Raw genomic sequence first — 20,646 nt, forward strand, 5'->3', positions numbered from 1 at the left:
TACCGCACAAATACACACTCTGTATAAATCTTCTACAACTGACCATTGGGCCTTGGCCCAATATAACCTGAAAGGTTGAAAATTTTGCATCTCATGAATAAGTTGGGGTGTGTGGAATTCGGAAAGACGCCATATGTGCATTTGCTGGAGTTGGGGATACACGCGTCATAGCAAACTCACCAAGTTTGGAAGCTGGGACCTCTTTCTCAATTGAATGCTCGGAAAAATCTAGGAGAGTCTTATTCATCTCGACTAGATTGGGGAAGCTACCTCATATATATTTAATCCAATTATTAACTTTATAAACTTTTTAGGATATAACATTTGAAAATTCAGCTGCAATGGACTAGAAGAGAGGCTAATAATGATGAATATAGTTGCACATTTTTAGGTCATTATACAAAAAGAAGTATTTGAAAGGGAGCTTGAATTTAATTTTTCCCTTCTGTTGTGTAAATTTAGCTCCCTGCATGACACAACATGTTTGAAGGAATGAAAAGTAGCTATTTTTAATATAAAAAAAATAAAATGAAAAACCGGTAGAATTGCACTCTGCCTCCTCTTGTAAACTTTTTTTCTCGCAAAAAATCAATCTATTACTCTTATCATCTCACGCACCCAAACGTTTTTTTCTCCTCACACTCGATAACCAATAGTAACAATAGTTTAAGAACGATAAGCATTTCCGTAAACTCGGAGAGAGGTCACTGATATAATCAGAAATCTTTTCTATATAATTTCTTATTTAGAGCTATAGCACCTTGTTCTCCCGTTCACTACAGGGTTGAATTCAGATGGTTGTGACGCATTACCAAAATGTCAAAATGTTCAACATCAATTTCTTTCTTTGCACTCATTTTCTTCAATATTGAAAATTAGCTACACTGTTCTATCAACTAATAATGGCATTACTTGATCACCCCCAAAGAATTTCATCATCTTCTCTTAAATTGCCTCCCCTCCCAACAACTCCATCAGTGGCTAGCGATTTCCTTTGCAAAATAAATTTGTTCTCTTCATGATATCTTCTCCTCCAAAATAAATGAAATCCCACAGCTCTTTACAGTCGTTCCCCACTGTTCTCTGTTTTCTCGCCTGTATACTTGTTCAACTTTATCCTGTTTCAAGTAATCCGGCGAAATTTTATGAGACCTATGGGAATGAATTCAGCTGCGCCAACATCACCGGAATAGGATATCATTTCCGGGGATACGAAGATCCCGCATACTGTGGCTATCCCGGGCTAGAGCTAAGTTGCAATCAGAGCAGTAATGTTACAAGACTCAATATCGAAGGAAACTGATTTTGATAGGTCTGTGGTGCATCCAGATGAATCCAGCAGATCGACCATCAATGAGCAAGGTAGTAGTGTGACGACTCCACCTCACCCTAGGGCGTACTCTAGGGTTTAGCGAGTCGCCTGCCCAACTCTCGCCAGGACTCACTCACTCATATCTCACGCATACATCCATAGACAATAAATAACATCGCAATTCAAATTTATAATATACATCGATGCACAACACAAATTAAGATACAAAGCTTCTGTACACCCAAAATACTTCAAAGTGTATACAATCCAAGTACAAATCATCCTAAGCGGGTGATAGCGCGAGTACAAATCAAAAGTCAAAACAACTAACCTATGCTAGTCTGTACACGTCTCACGCCCCTCTCGTACCCCTGTAAGAAAAATAAAACTAATGGAGTGAGCTAAAACTCAGTGAAGTTTTAAACACCAAATTGTCCATCAAATAAAGTAAAAGTAGTATAACAGTGAAATAGTGAGCAAAATAAATCAAGAAATGAGTAACAACACTTCATATGGCCAAACAATAAATTTTTCGCATTTCACATATAAGAATACAATTGCTCATATATCGGCTCCACCATAACTTGATCGATTGGTAGTTGACACTCCGTCAACTTTCAAGTAAGAAACTAGTCCAGTAGAACACCACTTTATCCAATCTCCGTCCACCGACCAAACCCCTTACCGGGTCCGAACTCCACAATAAACACTGGTGGTAATACTCGAGTATACCGATTAGTCGAGAAGATAACACTCCACTCGACATCACTAACTACCCAGGGTTCGTTATTTAATCGACCAAACCCTTGCCGGCTCGACTCGACTAACTAGCCATAGGATTTCTGAAATTCCAGGCAAGATACAATTCATATGCATATATAGCAAGTCAATTTCAATCAATGAACAAGAACAAATCACATTAGGGCAAGTGCGATAAAGTACACTCTTGCCCTATCAATTCACTTATATATCATGTAGTTACATTGGTCAGGTATTAACACAAATGTCAAGTTCAATCAGATATTTGGAAGCACTCACCAAAATGTAGTGTCTCAGTGATCACGTCTGGGTTGTACTCCGGGTTTGGAGTCCAAATCTGCGATAAAACTTTGTTTAAGAATTTTAAAAAATGACTAGGATTCGAAACTTAAACGTTTCGTTCAATAAGAATCAAGTAATTGAAATTCATTTGGAGAATATTCGTGAAACACTTGCTCGCTTTTCAAACTGTGAACTTTTGTAGCAATTATACTTGGAAATACCATTGGAATCGAAAGAACGAGGAAAACGTATATCTAGTAGTCGTTGTTTCATTTCCCAAGGGTACAAGTTCAGCCAAACTCTAATGTATATATCTCGATAAAAGAAGACACAAATATTCTAGATGGTTCAAGTGGTATTTGCTCTCAAACCTTACTCAAGTCGCGAGTACATCTCCCTAGCTCTTGAGCATAAATTTGGGCAGCACGCCCTTCGTATTTACCTATTTTTCAGCCGTTTATGGCTTCATTCTTTTCCTCAGTCAGTCCCAAAGTCACACACAAAATCATCTCATTTCAATAGCCGTTCAATAAACTCAAAGTCATACAAGTACAAAATCAAACTAGGAAAATGTCCGGAAATGAAGTTTAAGGCATAAAACAAAAGACAGATTTGCCGTCGCTTAGCGTAACAGGCACAACCGAAGATACACTTATCATATTGGGGTTCAATTTATACCGTTTCGAAGCTAAGACAAAGGCCTACAACTTTGATGAAGACACTCAGTCCAGTTTGTAGTGTAACTAAGTCAAAATTTCAATTTACAAAACCAAAATCTCACATTCGGGCTAGTTAACCGCACTATGCGTAAATGACAATAACTCAGGCTACCGGAGTCCGATTAAGGCGTTTTCAGGGCTGTTGGAAATCCAAGACAGACCACTACAACTTCTGTGTTTTGACCAAATGCTAATTCAGTATGGATTAGGGTGAACAGATGCGGTCAGATTAATGAAAGGTCAACACTGTCCACAGGGCTCTACCTATGACAGTCAGGGGTATTTTTGTCTTTTCATAAGTTACAGTGCTCGGATTGAGTTGAAATTTTACAGGTAACTATAAAACATCATTCTCTACAACTTTTATGTTTTTTCCTAAGCCTAATTCGGCCTTTATCATGGTCGAACAAAACCAAGCAGAACAGGGGATCTTCAAAACCGAAAACTGGAATTCATGCAGTCCAATGCTAATTTTTTTATTTCTGGCTTGATTCACTACCTCAACTTCCTATACAATCTTATAACCATCATATAACATCTACCCACCAAGAAATACAATTGAAAACCTCAACCCTAACTTAAGAACATGCACCATATCCATCCAAACCATTGAAATAACTATCCTTAACCAAAAATTTAAGGTGCTAAACCAATTTAAGCAAGATTAAAAGTAAGACAATGGTAAACCAGTATTATTACCTTACTAAAGCTGCTTTTAAGAGTAACTCTAGCTTTCCTTTCCAAACTTTTACCAACACACAACTCCTAAGCACTCAAAGGAAGATTGAATCGGTTTAGTTTCTTGTTTTTTCACTTAATCAAGCAAAACCCAAGATGGAATTGAAATTGTTTCTCTCTCTTTTTTCCTCTCAATGTCTCGGCTACAAGGATGAAAAAATGCAGAAGAATGAAGGCTAAGGAAGGTTATAAGGCTTGGTCTTGGTTTGGGTCAAAAGTTCTTGGATTAGTGCCACTTGTCACCGCCAATTTCCATCTCATTTTTTTTTCTTTTCCTTTGTTTTAAATGGTCAAAATTTTCGGCCCCCATGATCAGCTTTAGAGATGATATTTAAGCTCTAATATCAATGGGATTAACTTGATAAAAATGGTGGTCAAATGTGTGTTCAACCGGTAGTGAACGGTACCCGTCGGTTCGAGCCGATTTTTCTTAAATCGCGTATACTAGGGTTTTAACTTATAATTCACTAACTTATTATTCTCACTTCTAATCACACACTTAATATCATCTAAAACTCACTCTTAATCACCAAATTTGATACACACTCCGTATCGGATAATCACACTACGAATAGGCGTAAAAATCCTAATTCGCGCTAACTTGAAAACGAAAAGGGAAAACCCTTAATTCTATATTCATTTGCACTTATTGTGGGGTGATTGGGTAGTAAGGTTATTATAAAGTAATAATTTCCAAATAAAAGGAAATTTTTACGAAAAATATAAGGAATTTTACAAGTTCTCACAAGTAGAAATGCTGAAGGATAGAGTTGAGCATTTGAAAATCCCTCCTCGATCGTTTCTAGATTCTCCTCCCACCGCTAGTGAGTCCACCCAAGAATCCTGTACGTCATCAGTTTCAGGATGAATTGGCGAGACGGAACTTAGAAGCGTTCCTGGTTAACAGTCTGCAGCATGAGGCACCATTTTTTATTTTTTCCCGGAAATAATAATTGATTATATTAGCTTCTGTAAGAACTATACACTTAATGAGCAAAGGCTCAAGTTGAGCTATACAAGTGACTGCGACACTGAAGATTTAGCCATTCCTCATCAAAAAATATACTTAGCGCATAAAGACTAAGATTACTTATACTATTCCTAATTTCCTCCCTAGCCAATACAAATGAGCATTCTACAAACATTGAGTTTAGATCTTGAATGTCCTCTAGATGAGAATAAAGTCGAATATCAGTAGCCTTTTTGGCTTCTATCAGCTTCAAAAGCTGTCGTTGTGCGATTGCTACTTGAATTCTCCTCCATTGTTGCTCCCTTGCCTTTATCATTGCTAGTTTGATGGCAGCTGCATTATCCATTAGATTGTTCCCTGTGCTATATTTCTTTACTGCCCACTTGGCTAGCAGTTGATCATTTTCCTTCATTGCAACGAAGCTTATTCCCATCTGTCTATCTTTTCCTTGATTTTCAATAGCTAGGCAGATGGTTATAGGAATTTCTCTATTTCTGCTTTCTGCCTGCTCCACTACAGCTTCTGTTGTTTCTGGGATGCTCATCTTGTCCTTTCTGTCATTGATTCTCTGAATTTCCAACCACTCTTCTTGAGCTTTGTGTATGATCTTAATTGCTTATCTTCGGCTTTTCTGAAACACACTCTCGTTCCTAGCCTTCAAAATCTGCCACAAAATATTTACAGTGAGTGCAATGTGTTCAAGTCCTTCAGGTCTTTTCCTGGCCTTTGTTAAAGCATACCACCATCTTTTAAAGTTCCCTCTTTGGTTCTCAATTCCATCCCATTTCAATGGAGCTATATACCATGCTTCTTCTGTATTCCTGCAATAAAAGAGTAGGTGTTCCACAGTTTCCACCTCTTCACCACAGTTCTCGCATATTGGTGATCCTTTCTTGGTTCTGCTAAAAACCACTTCGTTAACAAGTAATGCCTTATTCAGGCACTTCCAGATGAAAATCTTCAGCTTGTGTTTCACTTTAAGCTTCCCCAAGTGTTTCCATAGGTGTTGCTTCTCTAGGCTGGTTTCTCTTCTGATCTGTCCTTTCTGCTTCTGGTTGTCTCCCTTCTTGTTGAATTCCTTGTATGCTGAGGCCACTGTGTACTAGCCATTTCCACTATGTAACCAGAAGTGACCATCCTCTCTATTAGCCAAGCTGATTAGTATCCTCATTATCTTTTTGGCCTCCTCTTCCTTGAATAGTTTGAAAACCAAGGCCCTCTTCCATCTGTAGTTTTGGATCAGGTTCGCCACGTTTTGCAATTGACAGTTTTGAGGCCTAGTTGGTACAGGCTTTCCTTGGGGGATCTCTGGTATCCAGTCGTCGTCATCCAAATTCTTGTACTTCTTCCATTTCCTATTTTCCTTTTTAGTCCTCTTTGAACATCCTCCCTTACAGCCGTTATGCTTTGCTATATCCATGATGCATTTTGGTGCACCTTGCAGTTGAAGATTATCTCTTTTGGGAAGTACTTTGTTTTCAAAATTTTGCTTGCTAGGGAGTTGGGCCTTGTTATCAGCCTCCAGACTTGTTTCCCTAATAATGCTTTGTTAAAATTCAGCAAATCCTTGAATCCTAAGATGGGGCACCATAATTACAAATAGTTTCTTTACGTGCTTAGCCTATGACACACCAGATGGTTCCTGTTTTAATTCCATTTTTTGGGTTTTGTATAGCAATAATATAAAACTCTAATATTTTCTTAAGATGTGACATATGTAAAGTAAAAATAATAATAATTAAAAATGCATAAAATTTCCAGGAATAAAAATTAGATATTTAGAAAAATTCACCTATAAGGTGCTACTCCCTCTGTCCCATTTTGATAGTTCTAATTTTTTTTCACACAGTATAAGAAAAAATAGTTAACTTTGTTGGAAAAACAAATGTAGATTACTATTTTTCTAAAATACCCTTACATTAAATAAAGTTGGCTTTTCATATATCAATATGTTTTGAAAAATCTAAATGTATTAAATGGGGTAGGTTATATTCAATACTAATAATCTATATTAAATAAGGTAGTTTATAGTAATAATAACTTACATTAAAAAAAGGGTATTTTAGAGAAATTAAAAGATAACTACATTCTTCAATTGAAAAGTGGACTACAATTTGGGACAGACGAAGAAGAAAAACATGACTATTAACGTGGGACGGAGGGAGTACATTGTTGACAAAAAATTTACTACTAATTAACGTGCATTCAATTGAGTCGTTCAACATATGCTTTGCTTTGCACATCTGTTTCATCGATAGTAGAAACACTAATGTGTCAGTGAATCATCCTTAATCTCATCGCCTGCTCAATTAATCACCGGATACTATTCTAGTCAAACCGACATGCCATGATAATTTTCTAATCGATCGTGCTATTAGCGTTAGGCTCTTCTTGTTATGTGCAATTAGAGCCCAAACATTTACATGCAAAACATTGGGGACCTTACATTTATTGTATGCCCGTAATAGAAGAAGCCTTATTATCATCATCATGACCCAAGGGCTAATATGCACTTACCTCCACCGGACTTTGGCTTGGAAGGTTCGGGTCGCCGGGCAGACGACATTGCAGTTTGCACAGACCGTTGCTTCTTGCATTTGACCTGCATGTCCCCGGCACCCCACATTTACTATACACCGGCGTCTTGTCCCGAAATCTGCACATCTTGGATTGAATTTGAAGAGGACCCGCTGATCCATTAATATCATGGGGACCAGTCTTTATTTTTTTTTCCTTTTCAATTGTAGTTTTGAGAATGTGACCTTTAGACATATACTTACCTACATAGTTACAGCTACACTAAATGCGATAATGCTAAACGGAGAAATTTTCCTCATTTGAGCAAGCTATGGAGACAGATTAAGGGACTTGGTCTTTTCTATACAAAGGTCGACCCACACGGCATCCTTCCTACATTCATGACTGTTTCGCGTGTGTGGACTTCAAAATCGACTAATTTGCTGTGCCCCAAAATTTGAAGTTCAAAGAAGATTGAAGTCTAACAATAAGTCTCCTCATCATTCTCACCCTTTATCTACTACAGTTATTAGTGTTCTGGACAAAAAAAAATGGATATGTTAAGCAAGAATTCATTGGATTTTCGAAATTCATCAAGAATTAAAGCAGCTCGCCAACAAAGTAACTAGTGCTCCTAGGCTTGGCTTTGGCACGAAGTAGTTAGTAATGCACCCTCTGAAAATGCATGCATATCAGCAGCTCCTCCTAGCATTCATTATGCCAGTCCTGCATCAATATTATGGCATTGATATATGCCGTACACAGACTTCTACACTAGTTAGAAACGAAATTAGTGTAGTAGGGCTAATTCTTTGAGTGAATTTTTGCTAGTCAACAATCGAGCATTCCTTAGCGTTTTGGAAGTGCATTTCAGCTATTATTAAACAGTATTCATGGTTTGGGGAACAGCGAGACCTGACGTTCCAGAAGCAGTTTAGATAGTCGACTTGAAAAGTCTGAGGAGCCAAACATGACTGAGTAGTCTTAGGAGAAAAACGTGTTGATAGGCTTAGGAGAAAAACAGGGTCAAGTCCGCTGATTTTGCATGAGGACCATCGTGTTGGTTAACTTATTCACTTGGTTCTGTAGTCAAATAGCATCATTTGGATCTAGTGGGATGCACTTAAGTGAGGCAGCTTAGAGAATATAAGAATTTGTGCTGTGTAAACTCAACCGTGTCATTTAGTTTTGAAAGCATTTTAGTTTCTCTTTTTACATGTTTCCATGCATATATGAACTTGTTTCCATGTATATTGGGTCCTTCACTTTCCGTTGTTTCAAGTTCGGTTGCTTCACTTTCATTAGCGTAAGCTACCATACTCTGCCTCTGTCTTTGGATATGAATACTTAACCCTTTGTGATCAAGACGATTATGGTTGTTTTTCTTTTATCCCCGGAAACACAATATCCTAACCGAAATAAATCAAGAATAAGAAAGAAAAAGAAAAAGTAGAGGGGGATGGGGACCGGGAAGATGGAAATTAATCGCAGCGACTGATACAGCGTACGAAAAGGAAAAGTCGACATGAAAGGGTAGAACATTTTGACCCACAAAAAAAAAAAAAAGAGGAGTAAGCTTAGTTTGTAATCAAAAGCAATAAGAACAGCCGAGTTATTGTGATGACAATTTTTAATTATGGCTCCTAATTTGACGAGATGGATGAAATTCAACTTAAATTAAGTGGGAAAAAAGTGCAATTTACCCAACGTAGTAAACCGTGACCAATTCTTCACATCATCCTTGGAAGAAGCCTGCCTTAGTTAGAATTAGACTGACCTTTGTCAATGGCTGATCAAGTAGTCATTCGCTTTAGCAATCCAACCGAATCCCGCAAGAAGCTTCACCTTTGTGAAAAACTTAAATGAGGTTTGGCTTCGTCAATAATCAAATGAGTTCCTTCTTGTCGAGACGGTTTTAGCAAATTATGCAATTCCGGGATCCGTTTCATTTCTTTCTAGCTCATTTTCCTCTCTGTCAATGATGCATATGAAGGATCTCCTCTCAACCCCTTCACTGTTGTTCATAATCACAAGCTTCACTTTACTTCACATCCCGAAATCTTTCAGCCAGGATCAACAACAATTTGAAACCTGCAGTGAGCCGTTTCGGTGTGGAAATATTGAATTTTCTTATCCATTCTGGGGTGGGGATCAGCCGCAAAGTTGTGGCTATCCAGGTTTCAATCTAAGCTGCCAAGGGAACGTCCCTCGGTTTACAGTTGGCCCCGTTGCATACCGGATCCTCTCCTCTGTAGATACCTCATCTCAAACTCTTACCGTTGCCAGAGACGATCTGTGGGATAATAATTGTCCTCAGTATCTCCATAACACCACCTTGACTTTCAACATCTTCAGTTACCCCAGCCAGGTCGATAACATCACTCTGTTCTATAATTGCACCCAGCTTCCTTTCAACATCCTTCAACTGCCAAATCAGTTTAATTGCACCGTCAATAGTACCGCACCAACTACCAATTTTTTCCAGACAAGTAGTGCAGCCAACAGCAACACAAGCCAGCTGCCGTTTTGGAGTGCTTGTACTGATAACATCAGGGTTCCCATTAATCGCGCCGCATTTCCGAGTCTCTTCAGTAATACGGCCATATTCAATACTACGGATCTTCGAACCGCACTTACCACCGGCTTTCCTTTGCGATATGAAGCAAATAATACAGCCTGCAATAATTGCTCTAACACAGGTGGCCAGTGCGGATATAACACTCGTTCCAACTCATTTGCCTGCTATCCCAAAAGTGGAAATGGTACGCCCTCGTCATCCAAATCTTTAGTGTCAATCAGCTTGTGTAGTGGTCCTGTTTGTTCTTTTAATCTCATGGCCAATTGATCAGTCTTTCTCTTCATTTTGCTAGGCATCAGACTAGGCTGTTAGTTATAGATCTGTCCTTTTATATGGCATCAGGGGTTGTTCTCATTTCCTGAGAGCTTGGTTAGGTATTCTAGACTTGTTAGTTAGTTTGTGGTATCTTCTTGGCTTCGCTTTCTTTCTCCTGATCTCCTTTATTTTTAACTTGTTACATGGCGTACTCATCCATCACATTTGCAGATACTTTTCCATTATTTTGACATAAATCGAGAAATATGAAGTTTTATGCAGATGACCATTTGTTGTAGGATTTCTATGCTATGCATTCTTTTTTTGGTTGTTTCTGGTTCTTTGAATAAAAATGGTTAGTCCTCGTAAACGAAATGGTCCGATCTTGGTTTTTAGCAGACGTTGGCTGGATGAAGTTCAAAAGATAATTTGCTCTTAGATAGGCGTTATGGCCTTTCTTCTGCGTTTGATCTGATTATTTTCCTATATTCAGATTTCATCAGGAGAAAAGCTCTGGTGTTATTCCTCAATCTCGTGCATTCTTTACATCATCATAATTCCAGGCTTCCAGCCAAAAAAAAAAAAAAGAAAAGAAAAAAATAGTTCTTGGTAGTTTGCTGCGTTTGATCTGATTTTTCTAATAAAAGAGTGCAACCTTTGATAAAATACAGTAAAAGGAATGTCAAACTGTGTGGGCGATTAATCTTTGAAAAAAATCATTGGACTACAGCTGACTCTTTTTTTCGACAAAAAATCAAATCGATATCAGTTAGCTATCATTCGTGGTAGTTCCCTCCTCCAATAAACAATTTTTTGACCCGACAAGACTGTTCTCATCCACGATTTGCATTAAGAAATACAGAGAAAGTTGTCCTTTTCTCTTCCCCACAGAACATTTTATCGTCTTCCCGCCTTCTTTACGTTGTCGTTTTGCGATGGCGTCGCCCCCACTGCCACCACTTTCATTAACTGCGATAAAAAACCTTCAACTGCGGCTCCATCACCAACGTCACCTTCCCCTTCACCGGGGGAGACCGCCCCCACCGCTGTGGACTCCCCGAGTTCAGACTCACCTGCCAGCAGCCCAACAACGTCGCCGAGTTGACTGACAACTCCGTCAGCTACCGAGTCCTCCAACTCGATCAGACCCTCAAAAGATTGATCCTTTCCCGCTCGGACCTCTACAACAACACCTGCCTATCCCATTTCACCAATTCCACCCTCAATTCGACCTTCTTCTCCTTCGGCGACCTGGACGACGATGCTTTGAGTATAATCTACCGGTGCAATTCCTCGGCTATGTCTATTAAGCCCCAGAATTTATTCAGTTGTAGTATTCCCTGAGTGAACTTTACGGATGCTTATTACATAGTCGGGCCGATTCCCAGTGACCCCATTTTGAGATTCATTAATTGCAGCGTCAGTGTTACGGTGCCAATACTGAGGAGTGCTGGGGCGAGGCTCGTGAGTAATGAGATAAGTCTTTCTGAGGCTGTAATGCAGGGTTTTAGCGTAAATTATAGCGACCCGTATGAGAATAATTGCTCCGAGTGTACCCGGGTCGGTGGGCAATGCGGGTTTGATTCGGATTTGGGTCAGCCCGTCTGCGTTTGTGGGGGATAGGTTCTGTGCATTGGCACCTCCACCTCTTTCGGAAGGTAGTCAATATGCTTCTGCAGCATTACAAGGTAGTAGTTTTGGTAAATTATTTGACTGCCTGGTTCCAAGACTCGGTTTTTGAATGTGTAGAAATTTAGAAACGGTAAGCTTATTGGCGTTAGCTGACACTTGAATTTTGGATGTTATTATTTTGATTTGTTTATTGTTGATCTTGAATGATTTATGATGCTTGAAAGCGCTTGCATTAGTTCGTACGTGTCATGAGAAAATTATGCCGATGGCTTCACTAATCAATCCCTGATTGTTGATGGTTTTATGATCATCCCATTTAGGTTTATCATGTGGTTATCCATTTTATAGCATCTGCACATATCAGTGCTCTGCTACTGTGCCTGAACTTTCTTTTGTTCATATGTCCCCTATAAGACTGGTTTATCACTTAGCACCCATCATCATTATGTGGTTTTGTCTATCATATGTCTCAGTGCTAATGTTTCTTGGTGTTTTGATTCTTGTAGGCAGTAAAAGTGGTCCCGGCACTCCCGTAGGTACTGCCTCATTCTAACTATAACAAACTCAAGTTATGTATCTGTGGTTATTGTCTCAGAGCAAAATCTTAGCATTCTTGTTGTGTTCTCAGTTCTTGCTATGGTAGGTGCAGTCCTTGCTGGTTTGGGTCTTGGTTGGTTGATTTTCTGGTGTAGGCAACGGAGGAGACGGCTTGCTGCTGCTGCTGGTGTAGGAATATTGTGCTGCTTTCTCAAAAGGTGCTCATCGTGGGAAGCAGTGATCTACTGGAAGTCGGACGAAGGGAATAACCAACAAGTCGAAGCTTTCATGAGGAATTATGGATCAGTTGCTCCGAAGCTGTACAAATATTCAGAAATCAAGAAGATGACCAATTCGTTTGCTAAAAAATTAGGACTTGGAGGATATGGTAGCGTGTACAGAGGTAAGCTATCTGATGGCCGCCTGGTGGCAGTAAAAGTCTTAAATGATAACAATGGAAATGGAGAAGAATTCATCAATGAGGTTGCGAGTATCAGCAGAACTTCCCATGTTAATGTGGTCAATCTCTTAGGTTTCTGCTACGACAGGACTAAGAGGGCACTAATCTATGAGTTCATGCCTAATGGATCCTTGGATAAATTCATATATCAGAAGCGATCATCATCCGGGGATATGACTAAAGATTGTCAGTTGGAGTGGAAAACGTTATACGAAATTGCAGTTGGGACTGCACGAGGTTTGGAGTATCTACACAAAGGTTGCAACACAAGAATTGTTCACTTGGACATAAAGCCTCATAATATTCTCTTGGACAAAGACTTCTGTCCCAAGATATCTGATTTTGGTCTGGCTAGATTATGTAAACAGAAACAGAGTATATTATCAACGATTGGCGCCAGAGGAACAGCCGGATACATTGCTCCAGAAGTATTTTGTCGAAGCTTTGGTGGCATTTCTCACAAATCCGACGTCTACAGTTATGGGATGATGCTTCTTGAAATTGTTGGCTTGAGAAGGAAAATTGGAACTGATTCAGAACAAACAAGTGAGAGATACTTTCCAAATTGGATATATGAACATCTAGAACTTGGGAAGGACCTGGAGATTCAAGGTGTCATGAACGAAGAGGAGGAAGTTACTTCAAGAAAGATGATTTTAGTAGGACTGTGGTGCATCCAGACGAATCCAACAGATCGTCCATCAATGGGCAAGGTAGTCGAAATGCTGGAGGGTAGCCTTGAGCATTTGAAAATCCCCCCTAAGCCGTTTCCAGAGTCTCCTCCTGTGGCCAGGGAGTCCACCCAAGAATCTTGGACATCATCAATTTAAATTTCATGATGAAATTGGGCCAGATAGCAAGTTCCTCGTTAACAGTGAGCAAAATTGAGGCGGGAACTATAATGTACAATTTTGTACATGCAGATTAGCCTTAGGACTATTTCCCTCCCCCCTTTCTCCCACATCGGTCTAGTATAGAGTCGAGTGTGAGTGTTTAAGGTCTATTGAGGTCCCTTCCAGTCAGCAATTGCCTGGAAGTTGGACTTTAGTGGGTCCCTCCTTAGATAACTTCCTTAACCCTGTGCTAGAAAGAAGCAAGAGGCAGGGCGAGGGTTAATAGCTGGCTTAAGTCGAGTGTTTCTCTCCCCCTTTTCTCCCACATCGGTCTAGTATAGAGTCTGAGTGTGAGTGTTTAAGATCTATTGAGATCCCTTCCAGCAATTGCCTGGAGTTTGGACTTTAGTGGGTCTCCCTTAGATAACTTCCTTAACCCTGTGTTAAAAAGATTAGCCTTAGGACTAAAAGTTGCCATTTTGCTTGAGCCAATTTTCAACTGCAGTTTCACTTGTAGCTGCTTTTCATGTCTATACTGGAAAGTCAATGAGTTGCCTGCTCTACTAATCACCACATAATTTTGATTGCTACTCTTGCAGTCAAATCGGATATGCCCTGGTAATTACGTGCTACTATTATAAGCTTTCTGGCTTTAGATTCCTGACTTGTTCAAAACTACTACTAATTAATTACAATCCAGATCCAAAAGATAATATGCACTTACATAGACTGAACTTCTTCTGTGGAAGATTCAGCGACGCGGACCTTGCACTGACGATTGCTTCTTGTAACCCCACAATTCCTATACCCCGGTGTCCTCCTGTCTTAAAATTTGTGCCTTTTTTCTTCAACAATAGTTTTGAAAGGGAGACTTGCAACCAAATTTTGGAAGAGTTCCAGCCATATTCTATGAAGCAATAAATGAAGCTAAAGCAGCTAAGGTGGCAAAAGAAGAGCAAGTTGAGAAGAGAGAACCTGGTGGGGTTTGGTTTATACGCGATGGCCATTCACCAGATAGATATTCACCTGTTGCAATCCCATGGGAGAAGTCGCAGAGAATATGATGAGTCCATTTAACCAAAACTTACTAATAGAATTATGGATTACTTGGGATACAAATATTAGCAAAGCATGCCTTGGTGGTAATATGGAGACTGCACCGGATTCGTCCATTCTGGAGCATAAGTCTGCCAAGCCATATCCTTTCTTCTGCCTGCATGACTTTTTACGTGTAGACTGATTTAATTAATCTGCCCTCATGACGAGTCCATTGATTTGCTGGTGGATTGAAGCACAAAAATGACATCGACAAAGACTTCAATATCCCGTATGCTTAACAAGTCTCCTCATCAATCCCATCCTTTATTTTCAGTATTTGTTACTGTCGTGGACCAAAAGGAATTAGCAAGCACCGTATAACCTACTTCTGTAAGAAAATGTCAGAAAGAAAAAAAAAGCACCGTATAACCTACTTCTGTGATTTCTAAAATTCCCAAGATTTAGAAAGTAGTTTGGCCGAAAGCTGACTAGGTCTCCTAGCTAGGCCTGGCTTTGGCACCAGGCAGTAATGCTTCATCTGAAAATGCAACCATATCAGCAGCTCCTCCTGACCCTCTGCCCCGGTCTTTCTCATGTAGGCATAATCTTCCTCGTAGCATTATTCCATAGTCCTGTATCCATGCATGCATACGATCACCGGTACGAAACCTGCAGTCAATCTTTCGGCTGTGGCAACCTGGGAAACCTTGGTTACCCCTTCTGGGGAGGGGACCGGCCTCAATTCTTGTTGAGAAGCATGATTTGTGGAACTGCTAACAGATTGCAGCAGTTAGTTATTCACTTTGCTATTCTTAGGCAATAGATAAGTCAAGTACGTGATATGATTCTGATTGTAGGATCTTATCTCTAGCAGATTTTTTTTCCAGATTTTCTCTAATTCTGTTTTCTTTATGCTATATAAAAGCATGGCTTATGCCTCAATAAAATTAGACTTCTGCAATACGTATTCACTCTTGCTCTACCTTTTTCTGCTCTAATACCCAACAAAGTGGTACCAGAGCTCTCATCTTGAGGGATCTGTGAGGATTGAGAGAGTTTAAACACTTACCCCTTATTACGATGAATCCAGAATTTTCCTCTACTTATCAACTTGGACCTCCCATATTTGATGGAACAAATTATCAAATGTGGGCTGTCAGAATGGAAGCGTATCTTGGTGGAAATGATTTGTGGGAGGCTGTAGAGGATGATTATGAAGTACTTCCTCTTCCAAACAATCCAACAGTTGCTCAAATGAAACACCATAATGAGAGGAGACAAAGGAAATCGAAAGCCAGAGCAAGTCTATATGCAGCTGTCACATCCACAATCTTTACCAGAATCATGACGTTGAAAACGGCGCATGAGATCTGGAATTTCTTGAAGAAAGAATATGAAGGAGATGAAAAAATCAAAGGGATGCGAGTGTTGAACTTGATTCGTGAATTTGAGATGCAGAAGATGAAAGATTCAGAAACTATCAAGGTCTATTCCGACAGACTCCTTGACATAGTCAATAAAGTAAGACTCCTTGGTACTGATTTTTCTGATTCTAGAATAGTTCAAAAAATTCTAGTTACAATCCCTGAAAAGTACGAGGCTACAATCGCGGCCTTGGAAAACTCAAAAGATTTGTCAAGTATCACCTTGGCAGAGTTGTTAAATGCACTACAGGCACAAGAACAAAGAAGGCTGATGAGGCAAGAAGGATCAGTGGAAGGTGCCTTTCAAGGCATATCACAATACAACAACAGGGGCAAGAACAAGAAAAACAACAAAAAGGTGCCTGGAAATAACAAATCTCAAGTATATCCACTTTGCCCTTATTGCAAAAAAACCAATCATCCGCAGAAAAGGTGTTGGTGGAACCCAAATGTAAGATGTCACAAATGTGGTCAGTTAGGGCATGTGGAAAAGATATGCAAGTCTCAACAGCAACAAGAAGAAGCCAAGGCTGCTGAGAATCAACCTCAGGAAGAGCAATTGTTTGCAGCTTCATGTTTTGCTACTAATAGCTCCATGGAAAGCTGGCTTATAGATAGTGGTTCTACAAACCACATGACTTATGATCGAGAACTTTTCAGAAAGCTTGATAAAACTACTACCACTAGAGTCCGGATTGGAAATGGAGCTTACCTTGCTGTAAAAGGCATAGGAACAGTGGCAATTGAAGGGTACACAGGTTTGAAATTAATTTCTGATGTTTTATATGTTCCAGAAATTGATCAAAATCTTTTGAGTATTGCTCAGTTGTTGGAAAAAGATTATAAGGTGCTATTTGAAGATAAAAGCTGCATAATTAAAGATCCAGAAGGAAGAGAAATGTTCAGAATTCAAATGAAAGGCAAAAGTTTTGTTTTGGATCTGATGGGAGAGGAGCAAGCGGCTGTACACAAAGAAATTAACGATGCAACGCTTTGGCATAAGAGATTGGGCCATTTTCATCATGCTGCTCTGCTGTCAATGAAGAAAAACAACTTAGTAGAAGGTATGCCAGAGTTAGATGAAGAGCTTCCTACATGTGCTGCTTGTCAATACGGGAAGCAATCAAGGCTTTCTTTTCCCCAAAGTACAACTTGGAGAGCTACACATAAGCTGCAATTGATACATACAGATGTTGGATGACCTCAAAAAACACCATCTTTGAATGGTAGTAAGTTTTATATTCTCTTCATTGATGATTACACTAGAATGTGTTGGATTTATTTCATGAAATTCAAATCTGAGGTTGCTGACATCTTTTGGAAGTTTAAAGCGTGGGTTGAAAATCAAAGTAGTTGCAGCATGCAGGTGATCAGGTCCGATAATGGAACTGAATATACCTCAAAAAAATTCAACAAATTTTGTGAAGATGCAGGCATAGAGCACCAACTGACAGCCCCTTACACTCCCCAGCAAAATGGAGTGGTAGAGCGTAAAAATAGGACTCTTATGGAGATGACAAGATGCTTGTTGCATGATAAAGGGCTGCCAAAGAAATTTTGGCCAGAGGCTATGAACACGGCAATTTTTTTACTAAACAGATTGCCAACAAAAGCTCTACTGAAAAAGACGCCATTTGAAGCATGGCATGGCTACAAGCCAAAATTGCTTTATCTAAAGACCTTTGGTTGTTTGTGTTACTCTTATATTCCTCAGGTTAAAAGAGACAAGTTAGACAAGAAAGCAGAGTCGGGGATTTTTGTAGGCTATTGCTCATCTTCAAAGGCCTACAGAATCTACTCACCACAAAGCAACAAAATAATTGTGAGCAGGGATGTTAAATTCCTTGAGTCAGACAGCTGGAGTTGGAAAAATGAAGATAAATTTGAAATGCAGGTAGAGAATGATGATGTCGATGAAGAACCTGTTAGAGGAACCAGATTACTCTCTGATATTTATCAGAGATGTAATGTTGCTGTTATGGAACCTGCAGGATTTAAAGAAGCTACAACTGATCAGAAATGGATAGTTGCAATGAAGGAGGAGCTCAAAATGATAGATAAAAATCAAACTTGGGAGTTGGTGGACAGACCTACACACAAAAAGGTGATAGGTGTCAAATGGGTTTATAGAACCAAATTAAATTCTGATGGTTCTATAAACAAGCACAAGGCAAGACTCGTCGTTAAGGGATATGCTCAGATGTTTGGAGTAGATTTCTCCGAAACATTTGCTCCAGTTGCCAGATTGGATACCATACGAATGTTGTTGGCTCTTGCTGCACAAAAGGGCTGGCTTATACATCAATTAGATGTTAAGTCAGCTTTTCTAAATGGATACCTGGAGGAAGAAATCTTTGTGGAGCAACCTGAAGGATTTGCTGTTCAAGGAAAAGAAAATAAGGTGTATCGTCTAAAAAAGGCATTGTATGGTTTAAAACAGGCACCGAGGTCTTGGTACAGCAGAATTGATGCACACTTGATGAACTTAGGCTTTGAAAAAAGTTTGAGTGAATTTACCTTATATATCAAAAAGGTTGATGGTGAAATACTTGTGATATCTTTATATGTTGATGACCTTCTTGTTACAGGAAGCAGCAAGGAGTTGATTGATAAGTTCAAGAAGGAGATGGAAGATGTCTTTGAAATGACTGATATTGGTATGATGTCATTCTTTCTTGGTATGGAGATACAACAGAAGCAAAATGAAGTGTTTATATGCCAGCAAAAGTATGCAAAGGAGGTCCTGAAAAAATTTAACATGGAAGGGTGCAAATCAACTGCGACTCCAATGAATCAAAAGGAGAAGTTTTGCAAAGAAGATGGAGCTGGAAAAATTGATGAAGGGCTGTATAGAAGCTTAATAGGCTGTCTAATGTATTTGACTGCAACCAGGCCAGATATCATGCAGGCAGTGAGTCTGTTATCAAGATACATGCACTGTGCTAGTGAAATTCATTTTCAAGCAGCAAAAAGGATTTTGAGATACGTTAAAGGTACTGTTGATTATGGAATAAGGTACAGTCAAGTTAAAGATTTCAATTTTCATGGTTTTTCTGATAGTGATTGGGCTGGATGTGCTGATGATATGAGGAGCACCTCAGGTTACTGTTTTACTTTTGGGTCTGGAATTTTTTCATGGTGTTCAAAGAAGCAGGATGTCATAGCTCAATCCACTGCAGAAGCAGAATATGTAGCTGCCGCTGCTGCTGTGAATCAAGCACTATGGATAAGAAAACTCATGACTGATCTACACATGAAACAGGAAGATTGCACTCAGATATTTGTTGACAACGAGGCTGCAATTTCTATTTCCAACAATCCAGTGTTCCATGGCAAAACGAAACATTTCAAGATAAAGCTTTATTTTTTGAGAGAAGTGCAAAAGGAGGGAGAAGTGCAGCTGATTTTCTGCAAAACAGAAGATCAAAGTGCTGATATCTTCACAAAGGCTCTTCCCAAGGAAAGATTTGAGTTCTTGAGGCAAAAACTAGGAGTATGCAGTTCCAAAACCAAGGAGGAGTGTTGAGAAGCATGATTTGTGGAACTGCTAACAGATTGCAGCAGTTAGTTATTCACTTTGCTATTCTTAGGCAATAGATAAGTCAAGTACGTGATATGATTCTGATTGTAGGATCTTATCTCTAGCAGATTTTTTTCCAGATTTTCTCTAATTCTGTTTTCTTTATGCTATATAAAAGCATGGCTTATGCCTCAATAAAATTAGACTTCTGCAATACGTATTCACTCTTGCTCTACCTTTTTCTGCTCTAATACCCAACAATTCTGCGGGCATCCAAGTTTTGAAATAGATTGCTTAGACGGTGATTATGCACTGATCAATATAACCTCATTGACATATGCAGTACGCAGAATCGACACTACTGCACAGACTATGATCGTTGCCAGGGAAGACTTGCTGGACGCCTTTTCTTTTTGTACAACAGAATTCCTCAACACAACCATTGATCCGAACCTTTTCAGTTATATCACTTCTGATGAGACAACTTTATTATATGTCTATTACGACTGCAGTTCGAAATTCAGCCGCCCACTTCCTAATTCTTTTGAATGCGAGGCAGGAACAAAGAACACCACAAATTTTTTCACCACAAACACGAAACTTGCTCCCAGGCCAGACTGCAAGTCTATGATAACTGTTCCGGTTGATCGGGGAATAGCTCAGGTCATAGGGAACACTACCAGAGCTACCGGAAATGATCTAAATGAAGCTCTTTCCGGTGGTTTCCCGTTGAGATGGATGGCCAATAATACAAGCTGTGATTTCTGCATTGCATCAGGGGGCCGTTGCGGGTCCATTCCTAATTCGAACACCTTCGCTTGCTATTGTCCGGATAGATCTTATGCATTTTCTTGCAACGACGATCAAACTGGCAGTGGTACGTTTCTTGATCTTTATCTTTCTATTGCATAACTACGGTAACTGGCAATTAAAGCATTTCTGGTACAATTACTCCTTTTTGGCTGCGAATTCTTTGGAGCATTATTTTGCTTGTAGCTACAATTGGCTGATATTGTAGATCATTTGACTAAGCATACACTATTTTCTACTAAGCATAGAGTATTTTCATGGC

Source organism: Coffea eugenioides, chromosome 7 (genome assembly GCF_003713205.1).
Source record: "Coffea eugenioides isolate CCC68of chromosome 7, Ceug_1.0, whole genome shotgun sequence".
NCBI classification, from domain to species: Eukaryota; Viridiplantae; Streptophyta; class Magnoliopsida; order Gentianales; family Rubiaceae; genus Coffea; species Coffea eugenioides.